This window comes from Rhea americana, unplaced genomic scaffold (assembly GCF_003343005.1).
Source record: "Rhea americana isolate MKP2758 unplaced genomic scaffold, rheAme1 scaffold_23, whole genome shotgun sequence".
Lineage (NCBI taxonomy): Eukaryota > Metazoa > Chordata > Aves > Rheiformes > Rheidae > Rhea > Rhea americana.
In genome coordinates, this window is record NW_028186346.1 from 3,169,038 (window position 1) to 3,190,355 (window position 21,318).

At 37.0% G+C, this 21,318-nt stretch overlaps 1 protein-coding gene across 1 annotated transcript in view; it reads left to right on the top strand.

Moving 5' to 3' along the window:
* GPC6 (glypican 6) overlaps window positions 1-21,318 on the top strand; it is a 751,365-nt gene that overhangs the window by 455,809 nt on the left and 274,238 nt on the right. The window lies entirely within an intron of this gene.

Below are 21,318 nucleotides of genomic sequence, written 5' to 3' on the forward strand. Positions count from 1 at the left end.
TCATGACTGTTTTACATAACGTTTTCTCTGACCATGATTTCCTTAGAGAAAGGAAAGAAACCTAACAGCAACAATAAAAACAGATGATATGCAATAAGTGAAACATGCAGGACCTTAAAATTAAGCATATGGCTCTTTAGAAGATGAATTTGAACAAAGTTTCTGCAAAGAAAAAATCTTAAAAAGTGTCCCCTCTTTAAAAATAAAGGAAGCAGTGTAATCGCTTAAATTTGAATTTTCTATTTCATGTTTCAGAAAAGTGGTTTTAAATATATTTCTCTCTCTCTCTCTCTCTCTCTCTTTTTTTTTTTTTTTTTCCTTTTCCAGCTGAAAGTTGTCTTCTATACTTTGTCAGCAAGCTGAGATAGTTGTACGTTGTACACTTTGGGCCAGAATAGCTCTAAGATACTACAATAGCAGATGCTAAACAAAAACTTGAGGTAGACAAAAAATATTTCTGGAGTTCTTACTAACATGTGTTATGCCTTGTGCGACTTGAAAATATTCTAAGATATTTGGAATGTGACAAAGAAGTGACTTGTTGCCTGTACGAACAAGTGATGCTTCTAAACTGCTATTTTACTTCACATTGGTGTTTACCTCTAATGCTTCTAAACAAAATATTAGCTGATGCACCTCCAAATTGGAGATTTTTTTTTCTGATATGAAAAAGTCTTCCTCAGATGGGCTATGCAATCTACATATGACCTGATGCTGTTGAATCCATTTTTTTTGTAGCTTTCTGACATAGGTATAGAGGCTTTAGAAATTACAACTCTCTACATAAAGAGTTCCTTTAATAGGTTAATAGATTCCTTTTGAAAGTTCTTCTGGTACAGTTGTTTCTATGATTTCTTACAGTTGATGCAGAGGTCACATTTTGTTGAACTTGGTGGTTTTGAGTTGCTTTCTGGGGATGGCTACAAGTAGGCATACTCTCTGCTAAGAGATTATTTAGATGCAAGAGGAGATGTTGCTGTATTGCAGAAACAGCAATTTATTTTACTCTAAGATTGTCCTTCATTCTACTGAATTTATTAATGAGGAAACAAAAATCTTACATCTTCTATTCTTCCTCCAGCTATTGAGCTTGTTATATAATAAAAAGGAAACATACTGTTAGTGAAATAACGTTCCTTAATGTATTATTCACCAAGCTCTAGGGTTTCAATGCTATTTTGTATTGCCAAACACTTCCTATGTTCATTATTTAACATTCAATAACAATTCAAATAAAGCAGGTCATTTGAGTGGTAGATCAGAAGGCAGAGAATATGGATTACACATGGAACCACTTTTTGTATTAAATCTTTCTGTGCTTTACCATCAAATTTTCAGAAACACTTCAAAGGGTAGTTCTGTCTTTTCCAATATTACCTTGCAGACCAGCTTTCTTCAACATAAAATGAATCTGTTGTGTTCTCACCTATTTATCTTCTTCCTTGTTTAGAAGGTAGCCATGGCTCCGTTCCATCTTTAGGCTCAGAAACCATGTCTCCATTTTCAGATCTTCCTTTCTTTGCATTTCCAAGATACTAAACACCTTCCTAGGGCTCTTATATGTCACAGACAGATACTGCTTTTGAGGTTCTGTGCACTGTTCTTTAAATCCTTAGCGGAAACCAACCTGGTGAAACTGTGGAAGGCAGGAACAGTGTAAAAAAGGGGAAAAGAATGGTGACAAAGTATGGCCGTGTTCTCTCATTCAGTGAAGCTTACTGTTAGAAAGGAGAACTTAGAGCTTTCTTTCTTTCAGACGATTTTCATATTATAGAACCCAGGCTTCATACATCACCTTCTGCCCTTCTGTGAAGACACTGCCTAGTTTTCCCTTTTACAGAAACTTCAGTTTTCCTCTAGATCCTGAGCCATTGACTGCAGTTGGGCTATGGTCACTGAAATCGGTAATTACTTATCTTTCCTTTTCAATTAGGGTGTAACACTCCTTTAAAGACTTCAGTCTTCTAAAACTCCACTGCATCCTTTGGCTGAAGATGTCATGTTCATTTGTCTTCAGAAAACTCCAGGACAGAGTGCTATTCCTTATCCACTTGCTTCTTCAGCCTGCTCCCATCCTTATTTTTTTCTTGTTCATATATTTTTAGCTTCGTAGAAAAAAGACACAAAGCGTGGCCTACCTAAGCCCCAGAAGTTCTGAAACCAGAAGACGAACGCACAAAACCCATCAATGCAATACCCAAACATGAAATTTTAAAAGCTCTTGAATAAAAATGAGCCTGATTTTGGAGGATCCGACTCACAATTTTTGAATGCTCTTGCTTGGCAAGACAGCAGTGGAAGCACCTGCAGTGGCATAAATGCCTTCTGTGGAGTTAGCATCCTGCCAGCTTTTCCCCATGTGCTAGTAGCAATGCAACCTGCAAATGCTCCTTGGGGATTCCTGCTAGGTAAGTGTCAATGAATATCATTTTGCAGGTGAGTCCCAGAGCAAATGATACTAATAAGGATTCCCAGAATGGGCATTTGGGAAGGACAGCATTAGAGCATAATGATGGATATTGTGGTGGATATGTTAATACTTAATTAGCTAACCTACTTATAGGCATCTCTATAGCACTCATTACCAGAGCAGCTGTGATCTGATTATATCAGCAATCTGAACTTTATCAAATCATTAACTTATGGCATTAACAGTTTAGGAAGAGAATCATAACAAAAAATGGCTGGCGTTGCTGTTATTGTAATGCATGGCATAGCACAATGGCAACTGATAATTAACCATGCAATTAATCCTCATTAAGGTTAATTCCTGTACATTTGTCAGCCATAGAGCATTTTTGTTTTAAATAACACAACATTTCAGACATGGTACTCTGGATGAAATGTAGTTTCTTGAGAGGAAGTTTTAAAACTAGGAGTAATCTTATGTTCTTCTGGAAACAAAGTACAATGCGTGTGTTACAAGGTACTTTGTGACATAGTTACATGTTGTAGATAAAGTAACAACGCCCCTGTTTGTCAATGCCATGTGGAATAGGTGCCAAAAAAATAGGTGTTTAGTGGTCTGTGAAAGAACTCACATAAACCAGATGGGTCTTGAAAACAAAAACATGTCCAACATTGCTATAATTTAGGAGATCTGGAAAGATGAGAATTGGGAAAAAAAAAATTATTCTCTGTCAGCCACTGTGAAAAACTTATATTTTTTTGTGCTGATTGATAACTTGCTGCGTTGACACGATAGAACTGTGATGAGTACCTACATACATCACATCTTGGGGACAGTGTTAAGGTTAGGAAGGGCTGAAGTCCCAACTGAATATGTTTTCAAAATCACTTGTGTAGTTATTCAAGGATTTTTTTTCTCATTTAGTAGAACTGAATGGCCTCATATAGGGGTACAGATTGAGTCAGCTTTCTTTTAACATTTCTTAAGTGAAATGTACTGCTTTTGAAAGGGGGTTAGACTGACAGCAGTATAAGCTGAAGTCATTTGTTTATTCAAAAAACGGGTTCTGTGAAATCAGTGTCACAATGCTTTTGCTAACATATATATCCAGCATTTTTTGTTTTGTTTTTGTTTCTTTTTTTTTTTTTTTTTTACTTGGAATGCAAGGTGCTCAAAACAAGCAGAGTTTTTCAGCCTTATGACCCATGAACTGCTGGTCATTCAACTGCGATCTGCTCCAGTCTGCACCTGTATTTTTCTTTCTGAAACAAATGAAGCTGATTCATTGAACTGAGACCATCAACTAGTTTTACGTATGCCCCCAAACAAGTTTTGTTCACAAATGACACAAGGAGAAAGAGGACTCTGTGAAGGTAAAAGCTGCAATATTCTCTATCAGTCTCCTTCAGCAGATCCAGTATTTTTCATGTTGTCCTGTTTGTAACCTTTCTAAAAGAAGGATGTTAAAATTAGGACAATATGATTGTTAGCATATTCCCGGTCTACATCCATGTTCACCTCTTTTTCATTTCATTTTTCATGTCTAGACTTAATGCTGAAAGAGAATGCTTTTCYTTCTGTTACTTCCCAAATAACACTAATTCAAAAGCACATTAAGGCAAAAACTCCAACTCCCTCAACAGGAATGGAGATATAAAATCCCAGTAACTACATTCCCCCTTTCCAGAACCATGTTCCCCCAGTAAAATGGGGGAGGAAAGAAGGGAAAGAATAGGACAGCCCACTGGTTCTCTTAGAAAACTACAATAACGTTACAGAATCCGAAAGGCACTGGGACATCTGAGCTCCACAGAGGGAATAGTAGTAGTAGAATCACAGAATCGGTAAGGTTGGAAGGGACCTCTGGAGACCACCTAGTCCAACCTCCTTGCTCAGCAGGGTCACCTAGAGCATGGTGGACAGGGTTGCATCCAGGCAGGCCTTGAAGTAGTAGTAGTAGTAGCAGCAATAGTAGCAATAGTAGTAATAATAGTAAAGGTGTAGGTGCCTGCACCTAGCTCATGCTCCAAACCACTTAATTCCTTACATGCACAAGGAAGGTAACAGAACATTCCTGACCACATTTTGTCAATGTCTTATTGTAAAGAACACTACTTTAGGTACCTGAGATAAGCAGAGCTTGTTATTTACGTGGATGTGGAGAGATATTGCCATTTTCTATTACTCCATTTGATTTTCTGCTTGTCTGCTATGATTTTTGCAATTATATTTACTGCTTTCAGTATTTTATGAATGAACTTCAGTTTAAATGAACCAAAATGCACCCACTACTAAGTGCACATTGTGTTGTTTGCAATGACACTAGCAAATTTTTGTAATTGGTTGATTTAAACATGTATTTTAAAGAAAGTCTTAATGTTCTTGATCCAATAAAATGTTCATAAGAGTCAAGGTAGACTTACTGATTTCAATAAGACAATGGAAATGATTTAATGTTTTCTGCTTTGAGACTAGAGTAGATTGCTACTATGGCATTATCCATTGGACTGAGATACATCCTCCATATTTACACTAATTTTGAGGGTAAGGATTACCTTTGTTGAATATGTTTGTGGGGAAAGTACAGCTATTCTACGTGCCTATGCAAACAGTATCTGCATGAATTTCAGTGAGAAAATATTACACAGTTATTAATAGACGTTTCACTTACCTAAAGTATTTTATAAGAATGGAAAAAAAGATCACAAATGCCACTCCCCAAATTGTGGGTTTTGTTCAAAATGTGCAAAGGAGTGATTTTGCTGTTTCTTCCCCTAAAGTCTGCTGAACCTCTCCTTGTGTCATTTGTGAACAAAGCAACAGAGCCTGCTGAGACTGCAGCCCTCATCTGTGCTGCTAAAACCTACTATCTCTGTTCATATGAGGTAGGTGATTAAATCCATGAAATGTGAAGAATACTATTTACAAAGGGAGAAGGCCAGTTTCTTAATTCTGCTCAGCTGTCATAAACCCAAAGGCAAAGAATACGAGTACTTAGACAGAATTTTTCTCTGTTTACACCAGTCAAACTGGAGCTCTTGAGAATTTGATTTTAGTTAAAAGCACAGAAAGTTATCTTTCAGTATCACTAGGGACACAGTATTGGTTTCTTCCAGAGTGCCCAATTCCAGTTTTGTGCGTAATCTTGTTGCCATCAGGAGGATTTAAAAAGCCTTTTAATTTGATGGACTTAATACGGTGTTAAGTAATTTATTCATTTAAGTCAAAACAGAAGACATCTGAGGAACTCTTGAACACATAATAGGAAAGAAATATTTGTGACCCTCTTGCCTCTCATATACATGCATCAAAAGATGGCTCTAAGATGGGGTTAGGTTTAGCTCAGTTGGTTAGTGTGTGGTGCTAATAATGCCAAGGTTGTGGATTTGATCCCTGTATGGGCCACTTGTTAGAGGGTTGGTCTAGATGATCTCCAGAGATCCCTTCCAAAGTTACCAATTCTGTGATTCTCTGGAGTCTGCCTCAGGTAGAGGCAGAGGTGTTTTCTTGGGGCAGGTTTAGCCTAGTTGGTTAGAGCGTGGTGCTGCTAATGCCAAGGTTGTGAGTTCAGTCCCCGTAGGGGCTATGCTGAGGGTTGGACTAGATGATCTCCAGAGGTCCCTTCCAACCTCACCATTCTATGATTTTATGATTATTAAGGTACCCTCTTGGAAAAGTAAGTGTCCTAAGTCTGTTTGAGTGTTGACAGAGTGTCTTGCTTGGTAGCTCAATGCTTTCATACTGATCAGCTTCAAATTCAATTTACTCCAAAACTCTAATAGGAAGACTGTTTACCTCATAAAATCACAGCAACTGATTGGTTTATTTGCCACCTCTACTCCAAAGAAGTGAGATGAATCATCTTAAAGTATAAATGACAGCTGATGGGATGGGTTCTCTTGAAAGATGCCAAGATACGAGAAGCATTGTGCACCCTTACATTGCAACAAGGCTTGTGGGTTTGTTTTCCTTCTAGCATTTGTGTTTATGGTGTTAGTTTGCCATCTTTCCCATATGCCACTGTAGAAATGAACAGTTTATGGGTGAAGAAAAAAAGAAAAGTTATCATCAGTGTGATGGCACAGAACTCCAAAAATACGGAATGAAATAAATGGCAAAAATCTTATCTTTGTTCAAATGCCAAATTCTAGTTAAAGAAATCAACTGTGACTTGAAAAGGGTCCTACCAGAACTGCTTTGCAATCAAATCAGAATTCAGACTTTGTCTGGGAAGCACTATGATTTTCTTGCCACTCATGTGTGTCCCAAGTAAGCCACCAGTGTCTAAACTTTTCCTACACTTGGCAATTTGTCATATTCTAAAGATGACACTATAATTCCCATAACATATTTTTATCCTGAGTAATGTTTTCTGTACCTTATTCAATACCACATATTCTGCATGCAAATAAGTTCCACCACTAAATGCTTCAGTGAAGTGCTTTTCCCTTGTTTGTGAATAACTTCAGAATAATAGAGACAGGTGGGAGAGGGGTGAGGGAAAGGGCTGCTATTTTCAGTAACTAGCATATGAAAAATACAACAGTCTCCCAGGTTTCTTCAGGCAAACCGATTTCATTTCATGTTCAGTGAATACTACTTTTGGAGGCAGAATGGAGGATCCCAAATAGTAGATGGGAGTGGAAAGCCCCTTAAACTGTGCGGAAAATGTTTTCCTGTAGTAAGCAGGAATTGGTGCGTCTTAACCATGGTAGCAGTGCTTCATGTGTTCAGTCCTTTAACCGATTCTTAAGCTTTCATTCAGACAGTTCAGTTGTCATGTGAATGGAGTACAATTACAGTATATTTCAATGTCCATTGCAGACATCTTTGGTTTTGGTGCAGCTCTTTTATTTCTGAAATAAGGATCTGCATTTTAGAAACAAAAGGAGAGTTGCATGAATATGTCTGAACATTTCATGCATAGCACTTGTAGGACTTAACACACATCTTTTTCCTCAATCCTTTACATAGAGTAAAAGCTGTAATTTTTTCAAGTCATAGAAAAAAATTGAAAAAAGATTATTCTTTGGATTGTGGCAATACTTATGTTCAAGACTACAGCAAAATTGTAGGAAGAAATACATTCTGCTGAAGGTTGGAAGAAATGCTCTTAGGAGTTGAATTCATTCATGTTTTTCTAGACAAAATTGCCTTCCTGTATTCTAGTATCAGAAACTATGAGGAGTGTTAGTTGCTAGAAGCATATAAACCTATATAAAGTGTTGCAGTATTATTTTGTGGTTTTAAAAAATGGAAAATCCAAGTTTGGTTATGTATTTGGTATGAGACAGCTGGCAGTCATATTAAAATCTTTTTACATTATCTCAAAAAATTACAGAATATTTGGAAACAAGTCTGCTCACAACTCTGCAGATGTAATTATAAAAGAATTAGAGTACTTGCAGAAAAACACACAATGAAAAACAGGGAAATGTTAACTTGTTTCCGTATGAGAAGGTTAAAAAGTGCTGAAGTTCAACTGAGTTTAAATATTCCACTTCTATATTTTAACCAAAAAAAGCCTCTAAGGACTGTGGTCTAGCAAATTGTAAATAAGTTTATCCAGGATGAGAATTATTATAGTGCTTGTTACTATGGAGATCACTTGAGAAAAGAGGTATAAAATTACAACTTTCTTTCAGGAATGGAAAAAGTGGTTATTAAAACCTTTCCAGGAATTTGTGCAATTGCAATATTTAAAAGAACAAAGTAATAGAAAGCATAGATCTACTTATTTTCAGAATTCCACAGAGTAAGGAGATCTAAATGACTGAGTAATGTTTCTGGTGACTGGAAAAAGTGGACATCTTACATTTGCCTATGTAAAACTGATGAAAGCTGTTGTGAGTCCTCAGCAGTTGAACAAGCAATAATAATTCATAGAGAGGGTTTTGCCAATCCACTTAACTTTTACAGGAAATTTTATCTAGGGTTATTTTCAAAACTAATTTAATTGTTGGATATTTCTGACTGTTACGTGGACCCTGAAATATTATTATAAAAAGAAAATCACAGTTCAGAGGGGACAGAAGTACGCAAAGATTTTTTAATTTTTAAGGGGTGTTCTAAGGCTTAATCTGTCCAAATTCACTGACATAAGCTGCTGTAAGAGGCAAATTGTTGTGTCATTTTATGTTTTAGTTTTCCCTCTTGTCTCAATAAAAATCTCGGTGTATCTTTAGAAAACGCTGGAGTGCACAAACCAATGAGTAGTGTAAAGAAGTGGTACACATCTGAAATTAACACGTACCGTTCTGATATACAAATTTCTAAGAAGGTAATTTGGAGAAAAAAGTAAAGAAGGATAATGAGAAGAAGTTATGAAATCATTCAAGGGTAAAGTAAAGGAAGTAAAACAAGAGGAAAATCAAACATGAAGTTTTACTGAAAGACATCTTAAGTACTAACTCTTCATTTCCACAAAGGTCATTTCTAGTCTTCATGTGATTTTGATCCTTTTTTTCAATGCGCTTTCTCTCTGCCAGTTCTCTTTCATGGCTGTTCAAATATTTCAGAGATGCTTCTCTCCATTTCTCTTATTCCCTTTTCTTCACATTTGTCATCTTCTTTCTGAAGAAAAAAGGTGGCTCCTAAGGGTATTTCTTCACTTGTTTTTCAGTATTCTGCTAATGAAAGAATGGTTTCTTAGAAGCTCTCATAATCAAATCAAATTATTCCAGTGCCCAGTTTTCTACCACATTTCCAACTTTCATCTTGGATGTTTTCTGGGGTCTAATTTTCTACCATTCCCAGTACAGCATTGCATTTTCTATTCGAACTAGGTTAAGGCTATGATCTCTCCAGTCTTCCCAGTTGTCTTGCTAATTTTAAAGAGGAACTACAATAAGAGTGCCGACCTTCCCTCTCTAGGAGCCACATACTGAAAGAGTTCAAACCTGTTCACTAGTAAGGATATAGTCAACTGAATCCAGGCTGTGTGTCAATCTGAACACAGCCTGCATAGCACAGCTAGGCAGTGGAAATATTGCTCCAGATGCATTTCGAAAGTCAGAAATTTGTATGTCATCCTACCCCACTGTTGTAACAGGGGCTAGTGCTCAGTAGATCAGCTCTCTGGGTCTCATATGACCAGCCCCAGCACCTCAGCTAATCACTGGTATTCCTCCCAGAGGTATGAGTACAATTTCCCCACCAACACATGGCATAACCGAGGCACAGGAACTGTGTTTGAAGTGCTTTGATGAGGAGGGAAGAAGAGAACACATGTAAAGCTTTGTATTTTCGCTAAAGTTTTGTCAGTTTATGATACATCTTGGCCACACAGAAATTCAGCTTAGCTGAATTAAGTTTTAGTCAAACCAAGACATAGAGCTGTGTGTTTGCTAGAGATGAAGTGCATGCATGCATGCACATGTGCACACACACACACACACACACGCTCACACAGAGAGAGTGACCGTGACTGAACTGAGGCAGCAATCTGATATAATTCTTTGTTTTAAGAGCCAATAATGTTGCATTATATTCAACTTTCCTCTAGTCTTAAATAGAAACAAACTTAGTTTAAGCCAGAAGATACCCATTTATGCACTTTGGTCACTAAATTTATCCATCTATCTTCTTTGGTTTTAAATTGTAAACTGAAGTAGTGCAACTTTCTTGTGAGGACAAAATGGTAATCWGGGTGAGAATGAATTCTAAGGCACTTGAGAGAGAAATAACAAAATCTAGGCATTAAAAACACAGAAAARGAAATTCAACATAGATCAGTGTGAGGTACTTTACATTCAAAGGAGAGATGAAAGCATTGTGAATTTAAATTAGTGTAATGACCTACAGAAGCTACAGCAAGGTCTCTGTAATTATTCAGCCCTAGCAACCATAAGGTGTTCACATTCTGTTTTATTTAGAGTTCAAGTTAAGCCTTAGCACTAGTAGAAGTCATTTCATCTCTCCTCCTAGAGGAAGCACTGAAAAGAATTTTCTTTGTCTGAGCAGTGCCTGTTGCTGCTCCTCATTGTGGGACTGGAAAATAGAGTTGATCCATTTTTTCCCCTTTTCTTCTTTCCTCTTCCTCTTTCTCACCCTTTACCCTCTCCCCTTTCCTTTTCCCCTTCCCCTTCATTTCCTTCCTAAAGGGCTCTGCTCGGTTCTCATTGTTTCTTTATTTCTTCTAGTGTCCTTCTTGCCCCCTTTCTTTCCAGCAAGCACGAAAACTTGAACTCTTAAGGAATCCGAAGCTGGATAACAAGAAAGGCCATTTACTCATGACTTCAACAGTCTGTTAAAGTCATGGTAACTGTCTTACATTTTTTTTCACAAGCCTCCTGATGCTCTGAAGCCTCATTTACAAAGTTTAAATGGATATAGTTGGAAATACTGAAAATCAGACTTTTGAAATGTTTCAAAGAGGATGATTCATTGTTTCTTAAGGTCCATCTTTGAAAAATAGATTTTTTTAAATGAAGCCAAATGAATCAACTGTTATKAAAACATTTATAGTTGCTTTCCTCTAAGGCCAAAAAAATGCAAATAGATTTAGCATTGAAACTTAAAAACTTCTCAACTAGGAAGAAGTTTAGAACTCAGATCTGCTTCTTTCCCAAGTAGACTGYGTCCCTGAATAACCAATCTGTGATTAACAACCTTAAGGGGCCCAGTACTCAAATTAGCACCTTAAGCCTGTTTGGAAATGATATCTATACTATCTGTACATGCGATTGAGTTCTGAATTAGTTGTAATCTCTCAGGAAAAAAAAATTAAATGTCACTGTGGACAGTTCAGTGAAGACATCTGCAGTGCACACCTGCAGCCAAAGGGAAAATGTTATATGCCTTTTATTTCAGTGGATGCTTTGCATAAGAGAGAATGACAGGAGYAGGCTCAGGGTGCTGAACGTCTGTTTGAAATGTCTCATCATTAGCCCCAGTAAGAGAGAGGATGTGAGACGAGATGACCCATTGTTTTGTCCCAGTATGACAATTTCTGTGTTCCCATGATGAAAGGAACAAAATCTTCTATGCAAGAAAGAACAGAGAGATCTGTAGATAATAGCCAATTAGTGGATCAAAGGCTAATTAGGTAAGTTCTAAAATAAAGTTTTGAAGGTGATACAGGCAGCTAAGCAGGGAATTGTCAAAGGAGAGGGTAATAATACTCTATACTGCTCAGGAAAGTGCAGCCAAGAACTCAATGATACCTCAAATGGTAAGGAAAAGAAATATTTTATAATAAATATACCAAAAAGAAATTCCTAAAATTAATTATTGTAGAAATCACTGGTGGAATGACTGGTCCATCAGACAAAACAGTTAATGAGATTGATGTATTCTATTTTTAAAAAGATCATATTCTATTGTTTGTTTGTTATATTAGATAGATGGATGGATGGATGGATAGACAGATAGATACACGCACAGACACACACATAATCACATATACAGCTTTCTGGTRGTTATTTTGAAGTATATTACTAGAGACTGAGCTTGCTTCTGAATGTAGGGATAAATGAATGCATAATATTTAGAGAGTTGCTCCATCAAATAGGAAGACAGCATACAGTTTGATTTATTCAGCTCTTACAGGATCTTACTTGTTTAATGACAATTTATCTGTTGAGGTGTATGGATTTTGAAAGAGRGAAAAGAAAGATGGATGATTATACTGTGTGTAAATGCAAACATTAAACKGATATAAAAGTCAGTAGGAGCAAATAATGCATAAGTCAATCAGGAAACTATGGAAAGAAGTCCTAGATGTATGCATCGCATTCCTTTATCTACCTGTTTCCACCTTCTCCCAGCAAACRCTGGGGTGCTTTCTCTGTGAGAACCACTCCTTACCATGGACTTCCAACAACCATTCTCCCACTTTATCAAGAGTAAGCACCTGTGAGGGTGCAGAGTCAGTCAGATCAGGGAGTAGATCCACCTGAAAAGGGAGCTTTTGGATCTTTTCTGCAGGATCACTTCTCAGACAGAGTAGCTCCACGATCATGCAGTCACACAAGAAATGGTGCCAGCATGAAGGGAATGATGGGAATCTGCCACCAAAGTAGGACTGTTGCTTTTTGGTTGGGTATGGATTGTCTTTAGCAGATCATGAAATGTCACTTCTATGGCGACATTTCCTTCCTTCACTGGTCTCCCAAATTTACAAATTGGTTTCTTCTGCATTCTCTGATTCCTCTTTCCTATGTGCAGCCAACATTTGGGTTTTCAGACAGTAATCCAGCTTGTAAGAAGCAAATAACAAAATATATAATATTTATGAGTTATTATAGTCTGACTCACTCCAAAAGTCACCATGTGAATAAATGTCCTCCCTGGTTCACTGCTACAACATAAACAACCATACCATATGTTAGCTTAAATGYTAACATACCAAACAAATAGCCCGAGATACCAAACGAGTTGAATTATATTCAAACATGACGAATGTTTCTTTCACTGGGTATTTTCTTTAAAAAACTGTGAACATTTTAAAAGCTTCCAAAGTTGGGTTTGTGAATTAAAACTCTTTTTGCTTTGTTTTATATGTTAAAATATTATTAAGTTCACTTCTTATTAAAGAGGATGTTACATCACACARTGATCACAGTGTATAAATCACTGTTCTTTTTAGGCAAGGAAAAGATTTAATATTGTGACACCATGGTCACCAAGAACATGCAATGTTGTCAAATTGTTGCCCTCTGCCTTTTGCCTAAAGGTCCTTGTGACTTTTTAAAAATAGTGGCTAAAGTACAGCATATACATGGAGTGTTCCTACACAGCGCTTTTCACATTTGAAAAAAAGCATTTCAGTATCAAGGAAAATGTACTAAGCTCTGTTTCAGCAAATTTCCTATGCTCCGAAATGTACGTATCACAGGCGCTATCTTTATCATGACTCAAAATAACCGATTTCTGATCACTAAGAGCAGACTTCATCTTATTTTGCTGTCATAATCTGGAAATTATGCCTTTAGTAGGCTATAGCATCTCCAAAGGCAATTCGGTTAATCCTAAAATGGGTGTCTAAGAGAGAGGTGGAAAAGAATTGCCCCCAGGACCATGTGTCTCTTAGAGGACTTAAGTTAGGTGAGATGAAACACATTTCTCACAGTTAACTGCATCTTTTCATGTAAAATGTTCTTCTGTTGTCAACTGGAAATAGTAAGAACAGGATGTATTTGGAAAATAGAGAGAAATAGTACTTTTTGACAGTGAATTGAAATATATTAACTAGGGACATGGCAATGCAAATAATACTATACTTTATTTTTAAGAAGGTTGCCGCATTCTTAAATTTAATTGTACTGTGTTGCATTTATTTTATATTTGCATTTATTGTATATTTGTCTTGATGTTCACTACACAGATTTCTTAGAGTGACTTTATGTTCTTTTTTTTAAGGGAAAAAATGATGCACATTATCTAATTAACTAACATCCCTGTCATTTTTTGTCCCATATCACCTGCGCTTTCTGTGTCTGGAAAGTAAAAAATGTCATATCAGTACTTGAAAACTGATGGGATTTTGCTCTGGTTAACAGTTGTGAAAGTTGTGCTTTTTAAATGGGAAAGCTGTAGTTTGTACTTTATATGTGTCTTTAGGCAACATTCATGATCATGACAGTCTCTTCTTCTTTCTCYATTTCGTTTTTGTTATATTTTACATAGTATCTGTTTTAGGGTTACTTTCCTGAATTTTAGATCCCCAGTAGTGTAACTCATGAGCAAATTCTCTGCTGAACGTCATACCAACACAGGCATCTTTTCCCTAGGGTTTGATCCAACAAAAGCCCATACATAGGATAAGCATACATTCAGATGTACATTCAGGTAATATATTCCRGTGTATATGAGCAAAGATATTCATGTAAGATAAAGCCTAAAGACAAAGCATTTCATGCTTTGCAAAAGTGAGAAATGCCCTAACAAATATATTTTAAGCTACTTAATACATAGTGTAACTCCTCCATTTATTTAAATGATTCTAGCCTCATCCAGCAAGGCTACAAATTATTTACCATCCCCTCTCAGAATTACAGCAACTGTACAGAATATGTTACCAGTTTTTCGAGAACCTGACCACTATACAAACTTTTAAAGGTGCATTTGTGTACTTTGGAAAATGTCAGAACAAGGCACACAAGGATATGTCATTATGGGTGCCATTATCCTGAGAGATAAGTTAGATGTATTTTCTTGTCATAAGAAAAAGAGATACGTGGCATTCGTAATGTGTCACTGAATTCCTGTGATTTTATGGAGCATTACAACATTTCAGAATAGTGCTTTTTCCATCTAGAAAATATATTGTTTTTTCATTTTAAGTACACCATAGATGTTCTTCTCACTTTCATCCTCTTTTCTGGACCACCTATAATTACGTCACTTTTTTTTTATGGACTGATTGCGGTTATTATTGGGATGCTTTCATCTTCAAAAGCTGTTTCTAATTTCCATAATTAAATGTTTAAACCTGCTACTTTTATATGCAACATTCAAGAAACATAAGGAAAGTGMCAACTCTTTTTATAAAAGTAGAATTCTTTTCCAAAACTTTGGGTTAATCAGCCTCACCAGAAAAAATACCAGAAACACAGAGCCTGAAACCAAACTCAGCATTTAAGAATCTCAAAAAATAAGGAAAACCTGAGGAATAAAAGACATTATATCCCTTTAGGTCATTGGATGTTGATTGAAATTATTTAGAGTATACTATGCTAAGTTTATTTGGAAAAAGAATAGCTTTTATAATAGTGAAGGGGGTAGTGGTTTTCCTCAGTCCTTTATGGTTAAAAAAAAAAAAAAAAGTGATCTCAAGAATATAATTCTTTTGATCTTTTTTTTCAAATAAGATCAGAAAGCCTGTCCTGAAACAATRTTAATGGAAAAAAAAATGAATAGTATGCTGGTATGCTGTTTAAGACAGGAGACTACTTAACTGAATGAGAGGGAGAAAACAATAAGGCAATTTTGAACATAGATTTTCAGACTGGAGAAAAATCAATGATGTGGCTGAGGTCAGTACTGAGTATCACACAGGCTAATGATCTGGATGAAGAAGTGACCAGTGAGTCAGATGTTTATTAATAAAGCACTGTTGGTTGTTTTAGTTAATTAACATGGCAGGACAATTAAAAAATAAAGCAGATTTAGACACCTCTGTCTCTGAGCAGCATGATGCCTATAAAACTCAGCCAAGCTGAATATGATGCTCATGGGCAAAAATAACTGAAACTTTATATCTGAAAGATGAAAAGTCCTGAGAGGAAGGTGGAGAGAATGGCTCATCTGAAGGAAATGTTTTCTTGTGGGAGTTTTCTTACTGAACATTATTTGTGATRTTTGTGACAGTTTAGCTAAAAACCCATAGAGGAGCCTCTCAAATAATAAAAAAAAAGTCCAGAAAGCAATAAAGTCATGGTGATGACACTGTGAATCAAATAATGTTACCCTTTTTCTTAATCTTGTCTTACATCTTTGTTGCTCTAGCTTTAAGGTTGCTGAGATTGAAAATGTTGTCTTACAAAGATGTGTATAAAAAGCATGGGATGATCTAGGAATATCTTGTCTATTGAAGAGCTATTATATAGTGGAAAAAAACATAATTAAGGCATCAGAGATATGGAGAATGAAGTATAAAAAAATCAGACTTATTTGTGTTATTTCGGTGATCAGGGGGAGTTGTGCTACCATCCTTTGGTAAGCTTGACTAGGAAGAACAGGACACACTGAAGGCCACAGAAGGAGGCGGTGATGGTTTGCACCAGATTTATCCTGCACTCATTGGTACGAGCTGTTTTGATTTCTGTGAGATCAACCCCGTATGCATGAGCCACCTCATGATACTTGTTTCCCTGGTGGGGGAGAAAAATCAAGTTAAATGAAGAGTATGTATGTTCTGTTTTCACATATAAGTGCCTCTGACTTGATGTCTGTTAGCATTTACAGTTAGAGAAGCCAAAGCAAAAAGGTAGCAAACCTTAAGCTTTGGGGAGATAATCCATCATCTACAGGCCAGGAGGGAATTTCTTCCCCTCTCTGAAACTTCTTGCCTTGGATGTGTTACACATATTTTGCCTTGCTCCTGAGCATGAAGTGTGTAACTGTTGGCAGTAGCAGGCAGGTCACTGTGACAGACCAGTAGTCTGTTCCAGTCTGACAAATGCTATGTTTCTGGGTTTAATTTATTCAGGCTTAAAGTTTGCTTATGAAGTTGATAGGGGCGTAACAACTAGCTGTATAGTATCGTTTAACTGGTCCTGGAGAAACAGTTATAGTTTCAGAACACACAAACCCTAATTAGGGTAAATTACTCCTGAAGGAATAAGCAATCTGTTAAAAGGGAAAAGAAAAAGTGATTTTAATTTCTAGTGCCACAGGGAGGTCTTGACTATTCAAATACTGTCTTTAAATCTTAGGAGCTATGCTTTGAAGTGGTAGCTAATAGAACGGGGCAGGAAATAAGCCTGATTAGCATTTTGTCAGTAACTTTGAGCACAAAAGGCATATTTTGAGCAATAGCCAAGACTTATGATCTTCATCTAAACTTGACATTTGTTTAAGAAAAAAAGTGATTTGAATACATTAAAATGAAATTAAATAAATTAGGCTATTCATTCTGTTGTGCATTCTGATTTTAAAAAATGTTTGGAGATCTTCAGCTCTGACTAAGGGGAAAGGGTTAACATTGATTTAGATGGCTGATGACACATTTATATTCATGCTATTCACTAGTTACTATTAATTCATATCACAACAATCTTTGCTGCACTTTAATACAGCAAATCAATCAGCAATATCTATAAAGAAAAGGCTGGGAGAGATGTATTAGATTTATCCCAAGCAATTTACATCTTTAACCTTAAGGCCTTATTCTGCAGGATTGATTTGAATTCGTTTCAATGCATGTGGCTGTGGTTATGATTTTTTTGCCCTACAGAATAATCCAAAGCAGTAAAGCTTGGATGGGCCACATAACTCTCTTTCTTTGGACGCTCTTGGTATCTCTACAGTGAGTAATTGTAAATAGATTTGGGAAGGGAAAGAGGTTTTCTTGTTGTTGATTCGGCTTGTGGATTTCATTTTTTTAATGAAAACCATTCAGAGCAATTGCTCTTCTGCTTGGATTTTGTTGTTGTTGTTGTTCAGTATCTCTTAGTTCAATTTTGTGCAGAACACAGAGCTCAATAAGGAAAGGCTTACAACAGTGAAGAGAAACAGTATTTGCCCATGAATACAAAACAGAGTGATCCCTGCAAAACCTATAATCTGTATATCCATAGATGCCTAAGCTTTTCTGGGCGCATGAGTGTAGCCATGGATTTCCAAACATTTGGTCAAAGGGGAGGGAGGTGGGGAGCCAAACCTTACTTTAACAGGATATTCCATAGATCACAATTACTGACTGTCATTTAAAGAAAAAATAGAAGAGGAGAGCGCGAGAGAGGCAGGAGGAAATATGAGCAAAAACCCAGAGGTAGATAAGTACTAAGGTATTTCTTCCATCATTTTGTGGGCTTTTTCTTTTTTTCCTTACTGCTTTGAAGTTCCCTGGTAGTTTTATTGTCACCTGGGCTTCACTCCTATTTGTTTTCAGAAGGCTGAACACAATTAACTGCATCCCCTCGGTGTCCCGAGCTGCCCTCCCTGGCTGCCCGCAGACCACGCGTTTCGGTCTGCGAGAGGCTGCTGAAGCTGAGCGGCAGGAGAAAGAAGCCTTTCATTTCACTCGGAGCCGGGCGGCTACTCGCTGWTCACAATAGACACATTTTCCTCTTTAATGTGGGTTTCTTATGTTTTATATTTGTTTTTTGGTTTTATGTGTATACTAACACATGAACTTCTCCAGGAATTTCTTTGCTGATACGTGCTCAGGTGTGCAATATGCTGACTCTTTTCATAGCCCTCCATACTCCAGAGACAGGGTTGTTTAACCTAATCTTCCCATGCTAAAACATGAGCTTTCCTTGCCAGATGTTCAAATCATTGGCTTGAAACACTTAGAGGACCTCAGAAATGCTTTTTATTTTTTTCCCCAAGTATTAGCATTCCTTTTATTTAAAATTAGTGCCAGGTGGTTTGTAAAAACACTGACTCCTTCTGTTTCAAGTCATTAATTATTCAAGTTCCATCCATTTGTTTTAWCTTCCAGTCTAAAGGAGCTCTGATTCCTCAATGAGGTAAGGGACCACAGAAACACAGGACTGTTGATATAAGACCCATTGTTTTCATGAAGCAGAATTGCATTTAGTTCAGATAAGTGGATGCAACTGTGCTACCTTCTTCCTCCTAACAGATCCATGTATTCAGAACTCTTCAACACCCAGTGAGTTAACTGTTGACATTTACCTTTTTGCAATTAAGTTTTCTTCAGCTTCAAGGGAATGATATTCAGTAAACACATATCTGGGAATCTGAATGTGTACGGTATATGCCTTATGCCCTAGGGCCAATGAAAGTTTGGACTGAGTCCCTTAAGGATGCTTTTAAACAGTCTTGCCAACTGATCTCTAGTCTCAGTAAACATCAATTTTGCTCTTATGGTAAAAATTATCAGTGTAAATAAGGATTTGCTCTACTTTCATGTATTCTATTTAAAAGATCAATATAGAGCTGAAAAGCCCAAAAGACTGAATCATTTTGACTTCGTTGTGTTCTAGAAGATCAGACCTCCAGATGTAGACTAAAAACTGTTTTCTCAGGTGCCTGGTTATGATTTAACCCAACATATTGCTGCCTTGCTGAAAAAACTCCATATTTGCAAATATGAGAACAATTTTACCTGGTGCTTTAAGTAGAGTGTCTGTATCAGACTCTATAAGTTCAAGGGTTATATTATTTTCTTAAGAGGAAAACATTCTTAGTTTTTTATAATGGATCTCATCAAATCATGTGTTGTTTATTATGAAACAAAACAGCAAAGCCTGTATTCCGTCCTTCTCTATCTCAGCTGCACAGCTCCTGAAGAGAAACAAATTTCTCCTTCTGACATTTCCCCCTTATCACCAGATTTTGTAAAATATTTTTCCTGAGAATATTTCATGGTAATAAAAASAAAGGTATGCCATGATTGCAAGCAGACAAAGCAGACAAATCTTCAAGAATGCAGAAAGTGCTATATTGCAGAATACCCGTCGTCTAACTTGAGACTAAAAGCTACCCTGGATAAGATGATAGGCACCAGCTGTGCCAGAGCAGAAGTTAGGATACAGAGAGCCTCTAAGGACTTTGGCCCTTCTATTAACATTGCTCATTGCACAGATTCTCTTTCCTTGCCCCTGCTCCAGAGGGATATACTGCAGACCTCGGGCAGGCTAATTCACAGTGTTCATTCTTGGAGCTCCTTATACCCTAGGGCAGGGAAAATTATATCTGTTTCAGGCAAACATACATTCTATTTTCTTTTTAAGAAAGATATTTGTTGTCATATCCTACCTCTATAGGAAGAATCATCCCTCAGAAAAGAAAGTGTGCACACTTAAGTTCAGCTTTAAACTGTGGTAGTTAAGCCCTGCGCTGGTGATAATCACTCTGTCATTGATTTTCTCCTTAATTTTAAATACTCAACCATCAGGWTCCCTATTCAGGCCATCTGTAGACCCCTTGGACCAAGAACGCTGAAATTCTCTTGTACTTGTCATAACTCATAGTTATTCTTTCCAGATCAGATGTTCTCTGGGGTCAGAGCAGAGCAAATTGATTTTTTTTTGATTTTTTTTTTCCTAGTACTTTAGCAAACTAGGAGTCTGGATTTGTTTCTGAGCTTGACCTTTCAGAAAAATAAATTGACTGTCCTCATTAGTGGTTTTCTTAACTGACATGGATCAGCCAGGTCAAAAGGTGAGAGATACAGAGGTATAGAGAACACAAATGAGAATCGAATATCATCTTAGGCTGCTTTTCTCCTTTCTCTTGCCTTGAATGCAGAAATCAGTCAGTAGAGTGTCTCTGCTGTGCATAGAGCTGCCAGATTCTGAGGCTATGCCCTTTTTATTAAACCAAGCATGGGAAATATGAGAAAGCAGGGAATCCAGAATCACTTTAGTTGCTGTCTTGTTTTGCCAGCTTGGATGCAGCAGCATCTCCTAATATATACCTGAAATAGTTATTCTATTATATGTTTGGATAGTCCATCACATTTCCAAGTAAGTGAATTGTGATTATTCTTCCCATATGTCAAAGTCAAAATATCCTTTCTTGTGTATTGTAAATACACCTCAGGACAGTGGCTACCCTGTAAMTTGACGGTGTGGGCTATTTGAGTAGGGTAAAGTAAAAGCGAGTGGAAACCTGCATTGTGCAATGGAGCCTGGAGCAGAGATTGACTAGCTGGCTGCATCKGAGTGAGCTCTAGAGCCAGGAGCACATGGTGCCAGACTCCCACTCTGAGAGCTTTGCCCTGCGGAAAGCATAGTTCATTTGAGAGGAAAATTAGGGAAGCACTGCTGTCTGTATTTGCTTCAGAGCCTGATAGATACCATTTCCCATATATATAAAATATACAAAGGGTATCTCTTCCTACCTGGCTAATMGTTAATTGTATATGTAACTGTATATTGATGCCTCTACATACAGTTCCAAAGTGGGTGAAGCTGATTCTCCATAATATGCTCATTATCATTYTCTGATGAAAGATTTGGGAAAGATTTTCTGTTCTGTCTCTCTTGATGTTAATAAAGTACATCTTTTCCTCACTCTCATTGCATCTCAGACATTGAGTAAGCAGCAATAGGAGTAGGGAGAGAAGGAAGACAACTCTAAAGGCATTGATCATTTCCTTCACAGATGCCTATAGACAGATGAGCTTGTTCCTGATGACCTGGCAGGTCTAATTACAGCAGAGTACAGTGAAAAAACCACAGAAGATACTAGTCCAATTTGGAAAAAAGCTAAAATTACAGAAATATCTCTATCACCCTATCACACACACCCAAAAAAAAAAAAAAAAA